General features: G+C 42.7%; 2 pseudogenes; both read right to left on the reverse strand.

The window, feature by feature from the left end:
* Window positions 1-2,199: 2,199 nt before the first annotated feature.
* LOC125511096 (L-type lectin-domain containing receptor kinase SIT2 pseudogene) lies at window positions 2,200-4,545 on the reverse strand (annotated as a pseudogene).
* A 3,176-nt stretch (window positions 4,546-7,721) lies between these two features.
* Window positions 7,722-9,583, reverse strand: LOC125511097 (L-type lectin-domain containing receptor kinase SIT2 pseudogene; annotated as a pseudogene).
* Window positions 9,584-18,565: the final 8,982 nt, after the last annotated feature.

Below are 18,565 nucleotides of genomic sequence, written 5' to 3' on the forward strand. Positions count from 1 at the left end.
CGTATATTCAAAACCTGTTCGAAGTTTGTAAGTTGTTCCAGATTTGAAGAATAGTTCATGAATTTGAAAAAATGCATGAAATTGAAAAAACTCCCAAATTAAAAAAAATCATGGATAAAATTTCCCCATATTTTAAAAAATCTTCACAAATTTGAAAAATGTTTGAATTTCAAAACATTTTCCCATATTTCGAAAATATTTCACGAATTTGAAAAATGCCCAACATGTTATCTGATGGTGTCCGGCTAGGGGTTCTCTCACCACGTCGGCTCCCGGCCTGATGGGCCGGGCTGAGGACCCCATTTCGGTTCAGGAGTGAACCACATTGGGCGTCCTACGATGTATAAACAGATGTATATGATGCATTGTAATGTGTTTGTTCATTTGCTTCGGTTTGTATGTAGTCCATATTAAAATATTAAAAACATCTTATACTCCTCTATTCCAAAGTCTAAAACCACGACAAGAATTATGAAAGTATTAGTGAACGGAGGGAGTACCTGCAAACACCACAAATACAGAGAGGATGGAGGACAATAGAATATGCAATAGAGAGAAAAATGAAAATAGAAATGGATGAGAGAGACTGGACATGGTAAATAAACTCCACGATTTTCCAAAAACCTTTTTACTTCATTAACACATGTCTCATTCACATAATAAAGATTAAGTTACAAGCCATGTAGACGCCAACCTGACAAAATCGGAAAGACAATAAAACTCTAGACTTTACACGAAGGACCACCAGCCAAGCGGTGGAGCCCGAGGACACAAGTCCATCATAGATTGCCATTGCCGCCATCCTCACTTGAATAGATCCACCCCCCCCCCCCCCCCCCCCCCCAACGAGCAGAACACCGTGTTGGAGAAGGTTTTGAAGCTTTAATATCTGGTGCCGTGGTTGCCCTTGTCGAAGCCATGACATCAAACATCCAAAACATAAACTACTAGGGCCGTAAAACTTAAAGCTACACGATCTGTTCGCGCGGGATCCGGTGAACCCCTTCACCTAGTACAATGTGTTTTTTTCCTATTCACTTTTACATATACTATATTAAACAATTATCTGAAAGTAGCCAAATAATTATGGAAACAAATTAGATGTCCGAACGTTATGGTTTCATGACTACTCCCGTGGCATATGCATTTAACTAATGTATTTTATTTATTAGAAAGAAGTATATTTTTTGATTTTTTTGTGGTGCTTATTACCTAAAATGTATTTTCACTACCACTTTATTTTTAAGTTTCTTGCAGTGATGAGGCGATTTATTCATATATTATATTTTAATGGTACAAGAAATATATATTTTAAAATTACAATAAATTCAGGTAATATATGATATTATAATACTATGCGAGTTTCTCTGGAAATAAATAATACGATATTTCAAGTTGATACTCCTTCCATTCCAATGAATAAGGCACCCACACACTCTAAAATTCAATTTTGATCATAAATCAGACCAACCAAATGTGGATTATATATGTGATAAAAGTTATACCATTGAATTCATATTGAAAAGAAGTTTGCAGTGGTATATTTTTGAAGTGACAAAATATTCTTTTTGACATCACAAAATATATACTGTTAATCTAATTTATGGTCCAAGTTTGATTTATTCATTGGAATGAAGGGAGTAAATGTGTTAGTGAGGCAAACGTTTTCGCTACTACAAAGCGTAAACCGAGTGGGTACGCTTTCGCTGGCCGCCATCTGTTTCCTCTGGTTTCACTGAAAGGATGTAGCTCCCCTGCGGCGGAGCTCGGCGGCGGGCGAGGTGAGGTCGCGGTCGATTGCTCCGGCAGCTCCTCGACAGCGTCCACTGCGGGCCGATTTCGAAGAGCGGAGGCCCAGCTGCAGCAGGATGCTTCCTGGTTCAAGCGGGCGGCGACCTGAATCCGACGGGCGGCAGAACGATGCCGACGAGACCAGCGGCCTGACTGCGACGGGGTCGACTCTGAAATTACGAGGTAATCGCAATCCCTGAAGCTCGAATCTGATTAGCGCGCGCTAGGAGTAGCACCAGAAATCGATTCAGTTTGCACACAAACATCTCTGAAACTGTGAGTGCACATGCATATCTGAAATCCCTGCAGTACAATTTGAACAGCAAAGCTGCCACAAATCTGTACAAAACTCACACACATGAAACAAAGGCAGATGTTCCGGATTCCCCGAAACATGCTGCACAGAAGGGTTCAAAATACTTAAGTACTACATAAAACCATCGAATACATAGTTACATACAAGATACAACCTTATGAGCATCTGAATGAAAATGTTGTAGTACAGACTTTAGACATGTAACTGATACTCTGCGTACGTTTATTTCTAGGACATACTACTGCATTGATACATGTGCTTATACTACTCCACTAAACAGCATAACTAGTCAGCGGCGAAGCACCGTGGATATCATCTTCCTCCTGAGAGGCCAGATATCGTGCAGAAGCTCGATGTGATCTGCGGGTATGACAAGGTGACCGAGTTCGGTCCATTGCTTTTCACCAAGGCCGCCATGTTCACGCTCAGCTCCGTCTTCCTCAGCTCGGGCAGTGGCATCTCACCGTCGAGGTATTGCATAACTTGCCGCATCCTGGGCCTCGAACTAGGAAATGGGTGCAAGCACAAAAGTCCCAGCTTTAACACGAGGTATGCCTCATCAATGTTGTAATCACCCTGGAGGATAGCATCCACTGTCTCAATAAGCAACCCATTGTTCCAATGCTCGAGTACCCATTCTACCAAGAAAACTTCATTTCCCTCTGCATTTCTCTTGACAGGTTTTTGACCGCAAGCAACCTCGAGAAGGAACATGCCGAAGGCAAAAACATCTGTATGAGGGGATGCCTTCCCTGTCCGCAGTAGCTCGGGGGCTAGGTACCCCTTGGTACCAACCATATGTGTGGTCTGTGGGTCAGTGCCATGATCATATAACCTTGCAAGGCCAAAGTCACCAAGTCGCGCATTCATTTCACCATCCAGCAGTATATTGCTTGCTTTGATGTCTCTATGGATTACAATTTTCTCCCACTTCTCATGGAGATAGAGTAAGCCGGTAGCAATGCCTTTGATAACTCGAAACCTTTGAACCCAATTCAAAATGGCATTCTGCTCTTCACAATGTAGATATTTATCAAGGCTACCATTTGGCATGTAAGTATAAACCAAAAACAGTTCACCTTTTCTCCGACAATAGCCAAGTAATTGCACAACGTTGCGATGTCGGAGTCGACCAATGCTAACAACCTCGGTGACAAATTCTTTCATGCCCTGTCTTGACTCATGAGACATCCTCTTCACAGCAATCTCCACATTACACGATGGAAGCACTCCTTTATATACTTTCCCAAAACCTCCTTCTCCAAGTAGGTGTTTGTTCTTGAACCCTCTCGTAGCATGGAACAGATCCTTGTAGGAGAACCGATGCGGACCGAATTCTCCCTCCCAATCCTCACGCACCTCAGCATACTTCAGTCGCCTTCGCACAACTAGAGTGACAAGAGTGCCCATAGAGAGGATCAATGTTGCAGTGGCTATTGGTAGGACGATCACCAAGAGCTTGGATTGGGCCTTGGGACCAACACGAGGCAACTTCGGAAGCTTGGAGATGTCAATGGATAGAGCTGGTTTATTCATGCCAAAGCTCCAACCCATCACGTACTGACGGGTGTTGATGGGAGTAGCCATGGATGAGAATCCAATGTACTGAGCTGAGTCCGAGAGTACAGTTGTGAGATCATAGGTTGCAGAGAGCAGTGGCCTTGATGGTTTTCCCACGTTGATCGGAGCCAAGGTCACATTGATCTGCGTATCACCCTCATTGTAGTCTACCCAGAGCTGCATAGCCTGGTTGCCATTCAGCGTCATGTTCTTGAAGGCACCACCCTTGTCTTCGTAGAAGCCAGATGCACTGGATTGCATGGAGACTGCACTGTTGATATTGATACCAATGTGATTTTCATCAATGTCTTGGAGCTCAGAATTTCTGTAGGTGTCAAGTTCGATCATGAAGATGTGATTGCTTGTGTCGCCATTGTTCTTCTCGTTGAGGAGGGCAAAGTACTTTGCTGCCCGTGCATCAGAGAAATTCTTTGTGGGTGCAATGAAGAAAGCCATGCCATCAGCGCTCAAGTCTGCGTAAGAGATGAAGATGCTGAAGACTACATGGACTGCGAAGGATTGAACTTTACCACCGGGTGACTTGCGGAAGTGCAGAGGAGTGGGATAGAAGGCATGGCCCTTGAGAACAGTCGTGCCATTGGACAGATCAAGAAGGCCACCATCTGTGACCATGGCACATCCGTCCAGGGTTAGGCTGGGTTGGCTGAAGCCGGAGAAGAGAAATTGATCATCACCAGAGACCAAGGTTGTGACGATAAGACCAAACAGGAAGACAAATTGTTGAAGGAAGGATGTATGCTTCATTGTAGGACTTGCAAGCTGCAACTGAATAAGCGGCATGCGAGAGGTAAGTGTTTTGTGGGCAATCAACAATATATTGTTTCAGGCTGCACTTTGTGGTGCAGTGGTTTATAACTTTATATTGTAATTACCTTGCAGCATCCATACCAAGTCTACTCTGGTTTTTCAACATCTATCATTGTCTACAATTTTAATAGTTGATGGGGACAGTGATATTTCTTCAGGTTTGTCGATAACATCTTCAAATTGATTATAAGGAGCACCCTAACAAATATTCTTAGTCCCATTTAGTTACTATAGCATGTCCATGTCGAGTAATTCAGATTAATTTCCTGGCATAAAGTTAAAATAGCATGTCGTAAAGAAAGTTTCGAGTGGTTCAGATTAATTTCCTGGCGTAGCTTGGGAGATGCTATAGTAGTATTTGTACCACCTAAGAGATACTTATATTTTCCTATGATCGAATTGTAGTAATCTTAATTGCATTCTGTAGAAAACCTTTATAGCCTCATGTATAGGGAACCTTTGAAGCCTACCAGTTTCTCTGGTTTCCAGCCTTACAGGCCACCCTTGCAGAAACATCATGTTCAAAAGAAATATCTCAGTTTACAAAACAAAAAAAAGAAGGGAAAAGAAACATTCAACGTGTTGTGCTTTAGACTTTGATTCTTGTTGCCAATGAAGTTGCTTTCCATGACATGACTCTGATGTTGAAGTTTGAGTCTATTTATCTTGCATTCTGAATCGGTCATCAAGTGATACTTTTCAAATTTAATCCCTCAAGTCAATAAATATCAACAACCTGAATGGTATTGAAAAAATGCATTTAAAGATGGAAAAATAACTGAAAATGAAGCTTCGTACAATGTGTAAAGCTTTGTTGAGTACCTATGATATGCATTGTTTGTCCAAAGTGTTGCTGTCTGACTGTCACTTGCGGATATTGCGTAGGATGGGGGGAACTTGAATGTAGCAAGGCCAGAAGCTGTTATCGTACTTAAACAAAAAAGTCCTACTTGCAGAAAAGGTCTAATTTGCGTGTTCCGTTGCAGCAAGGCAGAGCATATGCATGGACCTCTATAGTCTTCTCTCTTTTGTCATGTGGAATGGGCATAAGTAAACAGATTCATTTAAAGATGGACAATAACTGAAAAAAGATTCATGCAACATTCAATGTTTTGATGCGTATCGTATGGTCATAGCACAATTTCTCTAGACATTATTCTTTCTCTGACTGAGATGTACATTCAGTAGAATGGACTTGAGAATATGGTCTGTTTCTTGAGGAAAGTATCTAAAGGAAACACACTTAGCCGTAGTTCAGTATCGTTGCCTGTAATCGGTGCCGGGTGTCTGTCTAGCCTTTGTTAACGCTGGGTTGGAAGCCCCTGTTAAAAAAAGGAGAGACCTACATCAGCCATAAGGCTTGAGGGAGTATTTATCTATTTAACCCACATGCATGTATATAGTTTTATTAATAAAAGATAGACGATGGATGTTGTTTGAAAAATGATGGATAGACACAAATATTTGAAAGCTCACTCAGATTATTAGCGGGGGATCTGCTAAAGAAACATTATAGAATAATACCCTTCGATGAGTGATATGAGCAAGAGGCTTCAAGAAAACTTGTGTTTTCAGAATTATATGAAGCCAGTAAAGAAACAAAAAATCCATGGGTATTTGAATCGGAGTACCCGGGAAAATGGTCTAGTAGTATTTTTTTACCCACCTAAGAGATACTGATATTTTCTTTGATTGAATCGTAGTAATCTTAATTTCATTCTGTGGAAAAGCTTTGTAGCCTCATGTATCTAGAACCTTTGAAGCCTACCAATTTCTCTAGTTTATAGCCTTATAGGCCACCCTTGCAGAAACGACACCTTAAAAAGAAATATCTCATTTTACAAAGAAAGGAAAATGGAACATTCAACGCCTTGTGCTTTAGACTTTGAGTCTTGTTGCCAATGAAGTTGCTTTCCATGACAGGGCTCCGATGTTGAAGTTTGAGTCTATTTATATTGTAGTCTGAATCGGTCATCAAGTGATATTTTTCAATTTTAATTCCTCAAATCAATAAATATCAGCTACCTGAATGCTATTGCATTTAAATACGGAGGAAAGTTGAAAAGATGCATTTAAAGACGGGAAATAACTGAAAATGAAGCTTCTTGCAACGCGTACAGCTTTGTTGCGTACCTATAATATGGACTGTTTGTCCAAAGTTTTGTTGTCTGACTGTCACTTGCGGATGTTGCCTGGGATGGGGGGAACTTGGATAGACATGTGGTCTAGTGGTATTTTTTACCCACCTAAGAGATACTAATATTTTATTATGATTGAATTTTAGTAGTCTTGATTGTATTCTGTGGACAACCTTTATAGCTTCATGCATGAGGAACCTTTGAAGCCTACCGGTTTCTCTGGTTTACAGGGGTCACCCTTGGAGAAACATTATCTTCAAAATAACATTGCAGCTTACGAGAAAAGGGAAAAAGAAACATTCAACGTCTTGTGCTTTAGACTTTGGTTCTTGTTGCCATAGAAGTTGCTTTTCGTGACATAACTCTGATGCTGACCTTTGAGTCTATATCTTGCAGTCTGAATCGGTCATCAAGTGATACTTTTTAATTTTAATCCCTCAAGTCAATAAATGTCAACTAGCGGAGCGGTATTACACGTCTAGTATTTCAAACATGCTTACCATACATGCATTACTTGAACAACTTAGAACCCAATTAGGTGATGTTTTTCTTCCCAATGCTTGCAAGACCTGAATTGTTTTCAGTAAAACTTTTACGTTCTAAATAGCTGGTGTTGTAATTTGATTAACATAAATTTTTCTTACATATATGTAGTGAATTGATATACTACCTCCGATCCACTTATTTTGGATCAGAGAGAGTACTTTTTTTAAAGAACAATGAGATATTCTTGTACTACTTTATTTATGACCAAATTGCAAATAATCATAAGTATGCATACATTGGTAACATAAACCCTTGGTGTTTCATACATTGCCCACCAAAATTGCCTGTCCAAAGCGCTAAACATTCTTGAAAGATAGAATATATGTGGATTTATGGGGGAATGAACAAGTTGTATCTAGCTTGGTTTGTCTTGTCATATTTTTATCCATCTGGCTTTAAGATTCTCCCGGATGGCACATATGAATTGTTATACCAAAAGAAGCATACTCCATTTGAATGCTGTGAGCATTTATTGGCAGAAGACCTTATATAGGTAAATTTAGTGACTTTTGGCACTAGTGATATCGATTATTCAAGAGGTGGATCTCATACAACAAGATGCTCCAGTAAAATAATCAGCGGTAACAAATACACAACATATCTAGATGCAGATAGAACCAAACGAGCAATGATGTTTGTACAGACAAACTAAAACATCCTTAAGGTATATATATGTACTCATCACACTTAATATATATACTCATCTTCCTCCTGAGACGTGGGACACTGTGCCAATGCTTGTAGTTGACGAAGGATAGGAAATGGTGTATGGCTCGAACCCATCATTTTGCATTAAGGCTAGCGACTCGGACCTTAACTCTGGAGGTTCAATTTCCCCATCTAGGTATTGCATAACTTGCCGCATGCTAGGCCTCGCGTTGATGAATGGGTGTGAGCATAGTAGCCCTATCTTTAGCGCCAAATAGGCCTCATCAACATCATACCTCCCTTTTAGCCTAGCATCCATTGTATCATCGAATGATCCTTTCTGCACATTGTCAATCACCCAATCAACCAACATGAGCTGGTTGCCTTGTGCGTTTTGGTAATTGACAGGCCTTTGTCCACAGGTGACCTCAAGGATGAACATGCCGAAAGCAAAGACATCTGTAGGAGGAGTGGCATTTCCGCTGTGTGCTAGCTCTGGAGCTAGGTAGCCTATGGTGCCAACCACATGTGTAGTCTGTGGGTCGATGCCATGATCATATAGCCTTGCAAGGCCGAAATCACCCAATCGCCCATTCATCTTGTCGTCAAGGAGCACATTGCTTGCCTTGATGTCTCGATGAACAACCACTTTTTCCCACTCCTCGTGAAGATAAAGCAAACCAGATGCAATTCCTTTGACTATATGAAACCTTTGAGCCCAACTCAACACTGTGTTATCCCCTTTGCCATGCAGGTACTTATCGAGGCTTCCATTGGGCATGTACTCATATACCAAGAGGAGTTCACCTTTACGCCGACAATAGCCAAGCAACGGCACAAGATTACGGTTCTGAAGGCGGCCTATGCTGACAATTTCTGCGATGAACTCCTTCATGCCTTGTTTTGAATCATGTGACACCCTCTTCACGGCTATCTTCAATCTTGATCTCGGAAGCACCCCTTTGTACACTCTCCCGAATCCTCCAACTCCTAGAAGGTTTTTGTCCTCAAATCCCCCCGTTGCATGATACAAATCTTTGTACGAGAACCTGTGTGGACCAAACTCCATCTCCCAGCTGTCTCGTAGCTGTGCATACCTTAAATGCCTCTGGACAAAGAGAAAAGCAATGGTGCCCAAAGACAGGAGGACTGCTGCTGTTGCTACTGGCAGAACTATTTCTAACACCCAGGATCGATTACCCTTGGGATGATGCCGAGGAAGCTTTGGAAGCATGGTGACATTGATGACTGGAGCAGGACCGTTCATGGCGAAGCTCCATCCGAGCACGTAGTGCCGTGTTTTTATCTTGCCCGTTGAAGATGAGAAGCCGATGTACGCCACATCTTTGAGCACAGTTGAGAGGTTGTACCTGGTGGACACTGTTGGTCTCTTGGGCTTGGTGGCCATGTCGAGAGGAGCCATGGTAACATCGATCTGAATCTTCTCTCTGTCGTAGTCCACCCACACCTGCATCGCCTCTTGGCTACTGAGAGTCAAGTCCTTGAACATGCCGTTGTGGTCATGGAAGAAACCGGCTGGATGGGACTGCACGGAGCTGAGGCCATTGATATCGATGCCGATGTGGTTGTTGTTGATGTCCCCGAACTCGGTGTTCTGCCATGTGTCGAGCTCGACGGCGAAGATATGATTTGTTGTGTTGCCGTTGTTCGAGCCATTCACAAGGCCCAGGTACTGTACTGGTGTGGCCTTGGAGAAATCCTTGCTCGGTGCGACCAACATAGTTAGGCCATGGCTGCTCAAGTCGTAGATGGAGATGATGCCGAACACGAAGGATGTGGAGAAGGACTGCACCGTGCCGTTGGGCGAGTCGCGGAGGCGCAGCGGAGGTGGGTAGAAGGCGTGGCCCATGCTCATCGCCGTGCCGTTGGTCAGCTCGAGCAGTCCGCTTGGCGTGACTGAGGCTACGCCGTCAAGGGCGAGGCTAGTGTCAGCGAAGCCGGAGTAGACAAACCGCTGGTTGTCATCGCCGGCAATAAACTGTGGTGCACTAGAGGAGGAGCTTTAGAAAGAACTGGACAATGGGTTTCATGTTTGGCCTGACCATGGACACGATGGCAAGAGAAGGTGTGTGGATGAATATGTCTGTGCAGTGCAGAAAGAAACACTCAACTTTTCTCTCTGCTCGGAGGGAAGAAGGCCACACTACCTAGTAGGTGTACCCAGTTTGAAGATTCGGCTTAATTTAAACATCACGGTTCCGTTGCAGCAAGGGTAGAGGATCCCAATCGACCTCTTGGTAGTCTTTTGTCAGGTAAAATCGGTGAGGTGGACTGGACTAAAAGTAAACAACTGCATTTAAAGTTAGACAATAACTGAAAATGATGGTAAAATTGGTGAAGACGGGACTAAAAGTAAACAACTGCATTTAAGTTAGACAATAGCATTCAAATAAGATCAAAGGTCTTTCCTCTAACTGGGATAAGAGATAGACAATGGATATTACTTGAATATAAAAGATGGCCAGACATGTGGTCTAGTATTATTTCTCACCCACCTAAGCGATATTAATGGTTTCCTATGATTGAGCTGTAGTATTCTTAATTGCTTAGTGTCCGAAACCTGTGTAGCATGTATGAGGAACCTTTGAAGCCTACCAAAATTCCTCTAGTTTCTAGTGTAGCCGTCCTTGCAGAAACGTCATCTTAAAAATAATATACCAGTTTATTAAAAAGGGAAAAGAAACATTCAATGTCTTGTGCTTTAGACTTTGATTCTTGTTGCCACTGAAATTGCTCTCCATGTCATGACTCTGATGTTGTCCTTCGAGTCCACTAATCTTGCTGTCCGAATCGATCATTTAATTGCATTCTGTGGAAAACCTGTGTAGCCTCATGTATGAGGAACCTTTCAAACCTACCAAAATTTCTCCGGTTTCTAGTGTAGCCGTCCTTGCAGAAGCATCATCTTAAAAATAATATCCCAGTTAGAGGAAAGAAACATTCAATGTCTTGTGCTTTAGACTTTGATTCTTGTTGCCACTGAAATTGCTCTCCATGTCATGACTCTGATGTTGTCCTTCAAGTCCACTAATCTTGCTGTCTGAATTGATCATTTAATTGCATTCTGTGGAAAACCTGTGTATCCTCATGTATGAGGAACCTTTCAAACCTACCAGATTTCTCCGGTTTCTAGTGTAGCCATCCTTGCAGAAACGTCATCTTAAAAATAATATCCCAGTTAGAGGAAAGAAACATTCAATGTCTTGTGCTTTAGACTTTGATTCTTGTTGCCACTGAAATTGCTCTCCATGTCATGACTCTGATGTTGTCCTTCAAGTCCACTAATCTTGCTGTCCGAATCGATCATTTAATTGCATTCTGTGGAAAACCTGTGTAGCCTCATGTATTAGGAACCTTTGAAGCTTACCAAATTTCTAATGTAGCCACCGTTGCAGAAATATCATCTAGAAAATAATATCTCAGCTTACGGAAAAAGGGAAAAAGAAACATTCAACGTCTTGTGCTTTAGACTTTGATTTTTGTTGCCACTGATGTTGCTTTCCATGACATTATTCTGATGTTGTCCTTTTGAGTCATTTATCCTGCAGTCTGAATCGGAGGGCAGAAGGTCACAGCACCTAGTAAGCGTACCCAATTCGAAGCTCCAGCTTTAATCTGAACATCACTGTTCCGTTGCAGAAAGGGCAGGCGATCCTAGTCAACCTCTTGTAGTCTTTTCTGTCAAAAATATCAGTAAAGTGGACAGGAAGAAAAGTAAACAACTGCATTTAAAACTGGACAATAACTGAAAAACGATGGAACAGTTTGTCTAGACGGCAGCATTGTTGTCTGACTAGTTGTCTGGAGATTATCTAGGATCAAGGGAACCTGGCATCTAAGTATTAAGAGTTCAGATTGAGTACAAAGTCTGGAATTCTCCTTTTCTTTTCCTGGAGGGAGTAGATACAGTTCTACTTGTAGATAATACTTAATATCTTGTGTATGTCGGCTGAACTTGAGAGAAAAAAGTTGAGTATCGGTTACTGGCGGTAACTGAAAATACTTGCCATTTACCGCCCAAAATATTTCAAATGGAATGTGAAGCTTTTTGTTATTTGATACATTGTTTTCTAAATCGATGCTTAAAGTGTATTCAAATATGTATATTTTTTACCAGTATGGTTGTTTGTCGGGGGCAACCTGTAAGCCTGGCCACAAGAACCCTGGCAAGTAAATATCCTGTGTATAAAACATATTAACAAAATCCTACCGTCGGGACCTCTCCTACAGTTCTCCATGTCAGTTACTAGTTCTAGGAGCTAGGAGGTAGGCTGCTATGTTACTTTCAGTTGTGATTTTATCAGAAGGACTGACTGCAGACGCACACATGGTCAAGATTATTGGTTAGGGCTTACCAAAGAAACAAGAGATTATGCTAAATATGGTTTTTATTTATTTATCGAGAAGCTCTCTAATTTCTGTCCACGCCCTCTATTTTTTCTGTTGAGTATGAAAGTTTTGAGGAAGCAATGAATGGGGCGCAGCTATTAACAAAGACTATCCATGTTCATTGCGCATACAACAGATGCCATATACAGAAGATCACAAGTACGATTTGTGTAATTAACCTTGCTATGTTCTGCATTTTCTTTGGTTGGTAAACCATCCTGTTAAACTGACATGGTCTTTCATTTGGTCTGCAGGCTTGTTACAGAGAACGTCTTGTTTTCGTGGTGAAGTGAAATGTTCAGTAACCTACGTGCGAGCAGAGCCTTTTTTCTTCTCGTGGGTTCACGATTATGAGTAAACTGCAAACGGCTACAAGTGTTTCAGTAATCAGTCTATGCTAAATGTACGAATAAGAAACGAAGGAACATTTGTGAACCCAAACTCTCGCCTATTTGTTGGGTCATCTTGTTGGCCCCAAGTTTGAATGATGTATTATGTCAGCTATGTCATTGCCTGGTCTAAACTATAGGCAAGACAATGCTTTTATTACCCCTAGCCCCTAGGTGCATGTCTAATGTGAAACTTCTCTCATATCCTCTATATTTACTACTCCTTCCGTTTCGAATTACTTGTCGCAGGTATGGATGTATCTAGGTGTATTTTAATTCTAGATACATCCATTTCTGTGACGAGTAATTCGGAACGAAGGGAGTAGGTGCATATCTGTATTGATTGTGTAAGCGGGGTTCAGTCTATATTGTTGTTGATGATGCTTTTATCTTCTATCTGTGGGATACTAAATGCACTGACTTGTTTTTCTTCCTGACGACAGGTTGCTACGTCTACGATCTCGCAGGCTTGCTATACATCTACGATCTCGCAGGCAGTTCAACTGAAACACATCCTGCATTAAGGAGAAACACAACTACATTCTGTCTGATGTCATGGTAATAATCAAACGTTGCCCATAAATTGGATATCCCTGGAGTTTCTCATTCCAACATCTGATGCTTGGTTACCTCGTAATTTCAAGGCGAAGGGGATGGCAACAGGATGCGCTTGTCTCAGGTTGTCCAGTATATCTACATGGTAGTTTCTGTTATTCTGTATATGGAAACTAATGGCGACGATCTATTACCCTGACACACATATTACTCCCAGTGTACAAGGCATACTCGCTTCTTAGGTCGAAGAAGTGGGTGGTGCGGTCAGGTTTGCGGTATGGCGCGGATTTTGTAGCACATCGTGATCACCCAGCTATTGTCCACTCAGAATTTGCTGTAGTTGTTGTTCCAGACGGCGTGAAGTTTGGTGAAAGGTGTGGTCATTTCAAAGCCACCCTAATGCACCGCTTTAACATGGCATATACTCCCTTCATTCCTAAATATAAGTCTTTTTAGAGATTCCAATAAGTGACCACATACGGAGCAAAATAAATGAATCTACAATCTAAAATATATCTACATACATCCGTATATTGTAGTCCATTTGAAATGTCTAAAAAGATTTATATTTAGGAACGGAGAGAGTAATTTCCAAGCAACAATGTACGTACTAAATGAAAAATGTGTTTCATGACTTGTAGCATGTGTTAATGGACATACTAAAAGACGATGTACAAACACAAAAAGTAGCAGTCAAAATGCTTGCCAGAAATGATGAAGCAAAGAATACAAACTTGGCTGACCGAATGAGCTATATCCTGTTTAGGAGTTAAACCCTAGCCAATGCTGCTAAACCATGAGTATGGTTTACATGTTTAATCTACTGCAACTGTGCTACAGCCTGCACGTTTCAATCATAATGGCAATGGGAAGATTTGAGAACGAATAATTATTGCACAACACTTCAGAAAAATTACTGCGCTAGGAGCATTCATCGGTTCAAATATTTCTGTGCTGGTCGCCAGCTACAGCGATGCCGTGGCCGTCTTGGTAGGTGCGAACTCATCTAGGGTTTCCCGCCTTTCGCCGGCGCCACCGCCGGTCCGCCTCGTCTCCTATGGTCCTTGGACAATGAAGACGTGGTGGATTTTGGCCCTTGCCGGCGGGAGGGCTCCGTCTTTAGGTGCTTTTCTGAGTTTTGTTAGGGTTTGTGTCAATACTCAAGAAAACGAGGCGGCGGCGGCGACTTCTTGAAAATGGAATAAGGTCCTTCCCGTCTAGCCCCCATCCCGGTGATGTTTCAAGCATTGTCGGAAGGCGCGTGGAGGTTTGTCTCCGACGAATCTTGTTGGATCCGGTCGGTATTTGTCTTCGGTGGATCTGACTGGATCCGGTCTTCATTCGTCTATGTTTGTGTCTCTGCAGGTTGGATCCTTCCGATTTACGGTTCTCTTCATCGGCGGCGAGTGCTGTTCTGGTGTGTTGGTCCTATGAGGCCTTAGCACGACGACTTCCCGATTGTCTACTGCAACAATGTTTGCCCGAATTCGACGAGGGAGGGGCGATGACGGCGGTGCGTCTTCGGGTCGCTCTAGTGTTTGTAGTCGTCGTTAGGTGGTCTACGGACCTGGATATAGTATTTACTTCTAATGTTCTTTGTATTACCTTGACGACTGATAAATAGATCAAACGTTTTCTCGCAAAAAAAGGTAAGGCTTGGTACGGCGTAGGCTGCGCTCCTTGATAGTGTAGGATCTATGGCTCTGGCATGCGCCTGCATGGGCGGCAGGTGTGTGTATGTGTGGGCGCAATGGTGCGTGGCTCCGAGGAAGTGGAACAGAAAACGGGATCTGGGGAAGGGCGAAGGAGTGTGATGTGCACGGTCGTGCGGGGTGGGGAAGCCACAAACACAAACGACAGGAAGCAGAATCAATCGATGTCGTAGGGTGCGGACGTGGAACCGGTAGATCCTATATGACGCCCGTGTGCGTCCGATCGTCGCTGCTTCGCTGAAGCGAAGCGAGCGAACGAGGCAACACGGGCCGGCCCACTTTGAACCAGTACCCGGTTTTGGGAACCTTCTAGTAGGTTCCCTGAACCGAGTTTTTTTCTTTTGCCGGGTTTTCCTTGTTTCCTTTTTTCTTTTTTCTTTTTACTTTTTTGTGTCTGTTTTTTACTGTTTCTGTTTCTATTTATTTCCTTTTTCCTTTTCCTTCATTTATCAATTTTCGTTTTTTATGTTTATACTCTGTTTTAAAGAAAAAGTTTTGAAATCACAATTTTGGTTCGTGATTTCAAAAAGTGTTCAGAGTTTTCAAATTTATTCACCTTTTCAAATTTTGTTCATAATTTTAAATTGTTCAGTGTATATCATAGAATGTTCAACAGGTATTTAAATGTTTTTTCAGCGCATATCACAAAATTGTTCAATGTGTAGTTAAAAATTGTTCAGATTATATTACAAAAATGTTCAATATTTAAAATTTGTTCATCATATATCATCAAAATGTTTAATATGTTTTAAATTATTACAATGTATATCACAAAAATGTTCACCCTGTAGTTAAAAATTGTTCATCGTAGACCTAAAAAATGTTCAATGTATATTTGAAAATCGTTCATCCTATATATTTTTCTTTTCATGTTTTTGATAATTGTTCATGTTTAAAAAAACACTCTTTAAGAGTTTGTTTGAGTTTTGAAATTTCTTCAAGAAAACAATATTTTGAATGAAGATTAAAAATACGGATCTGCCGCTGACCATAATACTTTAAACTTGGGCTGTACTTTAATACTACTAATCCCAGTCGCTAGTTGCAGTGGCTGATGTCGAGGCTATCCAGCGAGATGTCGTGGGTTCGATTCCAACCAACGGTACAAATTTGGACGTGGCTCGCTGGCGCACGAGCGCCCGATCGCAGCACCGAGCGCTCTCCCAGAAAAGGAAGGAGCCACCCGTGCGCGTGACCAGACAGCCCAAAAAGGAAAGAATCCCCCGCGCGCGAAACCGACCAATCCAAGCCCGCGTGAATCACGAGTGGATCGCGTGTGCACCCCGATCACACCTGATCCCCCTGGTCCCCGCTTCGTCGCCCCCAAGCTTCGGTCCCCACCCCCTCCCTGCACCCCCGCCCACGCTCCCTTGCGGACTCCTCACACGACCCCCTCCTCCCTTTTCCTTGAAGGACAAGCCCACGCAAGGGGCCCCTTCTTCCTCCTTGCTCCTCATTTCTTCCTCTAAACAAGATCTGCTCCATCAATGGCGTCTCGAAAGAACAAAGCCGACGCAGGAACGCCTCCTTCCTCCTCCTTGCTCCAAAAATCAGATCTGGAGACAAAAAAGAGACCTACCTCCCCCCAAAAAGGTAAGCAGCACCTCCACCCTACTCCTCTCTCTTTCCCTACTCAACCACCCCAGCCCTTCCCTGCTTGAACATCAACTAGTCCAGTTTTTAGTTCGTTCTTTTGATCTGGTGAAAAAGCAACTTGTAGACTGCTTTGAGCCAACCCTATGTATGGCATGCATCTTGAGCAACTGTTATGATACAAAAAAGCATCACCAGTACAAAAATAGGGCAACTATAGTGCGAAACAAAAATGCAGGACCATTGCACAGTTTTGCAGGTGCATTGCAACATCAAAACATAATTTCTCTATATTGTATGCATCGAAACATGTTTGGCTTTCTTCCTATCCTATTATAAGGTGCTTGGGGTTCATGAGCGACCCTGATCAGGGTACAAAACCTGACAACTCGAACAGTTAAGTGAGGCAACTATGTTCATTTTTGAAGCAACTCTGGTAAAAAAAGAGTTGTGCAAGCATAGCTGTTCAAAAAATCTACAGTTGCCTCTACCATATGTAAGAACATGGCAACTCTAGTACTAAAAACACATGCAACTCCCTGTGCATTAAAATGTGTACTATCAAGAACATAAAACTTCATGTTAGAAAGCAAGGGGGTAGAAAGTAGTAACTTTTTCCATATCAGTATGGTTCTCGCTAAAAAGACACAAACGACAAACGCACAAAACAAAAGGACACGTGATAAACAGATTCGAACAATCCCACACTAGGATACTTTGCTACATTGCATATGGTCTCACTAAAAAAATAAAAAAGACATAAACTACATCAAATGATAGGCCTCCTGCTCCTGGTAAGCTCTCTGTCAGATATGCACGTTGTTTCCCATCATCAAAAGTTGTAATTTGCTGCTGAAAAAAGGCACAAATGAATCAGCGCATGTCATGTGAACAAAATCTTTGCTGCTATCTATGCGTGTCATACTGGTAGAAACATAAAACATATAAGAAAAAAGAAGAAACGAGAAACTTTTGAGAAAAAAAGAAGATAGAAATTGCCTCTGTTTAACTTTATAGTTGCCCAAACAAGTGTTTGTAGTTGCTCCTTTATATTCTACAACTAGTTTGTTCAAAAAGGTCATGCATGCTTTTGTGGTGGGCTAACACACAGTTTGTTGTAGGTTGATTGTTCATAATGATTGATCTAAATGAACCACCGCTTGACGTAGAGTCCATCAACATTTTAGTCGAGTTGGGTGCCCCTTCTTGCATGCAGGGGATGGGCAGGAGCATCAACATTTGAAGGAGGAGGTTGGTGAGTCTCCTGACCCACAACGTTGGCTCTAACACTACTCATGTCCTGGACAATCGTGTTGCTGCTCCCCCACCTATGGTTGCTCCTGCTAATGTTGGGGAACGTAGTAATTTCAAAAAATTTCCTACGCACACGCAAGATCATGGTGATGCGTAGCAATGAGAGGGGAGAGTGTTGTCCACGTACCCTCGTATACCTAAAGCGGAAGCGTTAGCACAACGTAGTTGATGTAGTTGTACGTCTTCATGATCCGACCGATCAAGTACCGAACGCACGACACCTCCGAGTTCAGCACACGTTCAGCCCGATGACGTCCCTCAAACTCCGATCTAGCCGAGTGTTGAGGGAGAGTTTCGTCAGCACGCCGGCAAGGTGATGATGATGATGTTCTACCGACGCAGGGCTTCGCTTAAGCACCGCTACAGTATTATCGAGGTGGACTATGGTGGAGGGGGGCACCGCACATGGCTAAAAGATCAAATCAATTGTTGTGTTTGGGGGTGCCCCTGCCCCCGTATATAAAGGAGCAAGGGGGGGGAGGTGCGGCCGGCCAGGAGGAGGTGCGCCAGGAGGAGTCCTACTCGCACCTGGAGTAGGACTCCCTCCCTTCCTTGTTGGATTAGGAGAAGGGGGGAAAGAGGAGGGAGAGAGGAAGGAAAGGGGGGGGGGCACCGCCCCCTCTCCTTGTCCTATTCGGACTAGAGGGGGAGGGGCGCGCGGCCACTAAGGCCCACTATGGCCCATTAAGCCCCCGGGGGGTTCCGGTAACCCCTCGGTACTCCGGTAAAATCCCAATTTCACCCGGAACATTTCCGATATCCAAA

This window comes from Triticum urartu, chromosome 5A (assembly GCF_056163025.1).
Source record: "Triticum urartu cultivar PI428250 chromosome 5A, HENAU_Tu73, whole genome shotgun sequence".
NCBI lineage: Eukaryota > Viridiplantae > Streptophyta > Magnoliopsida > Poales > Poaceae > Triticum > Triticum urartu.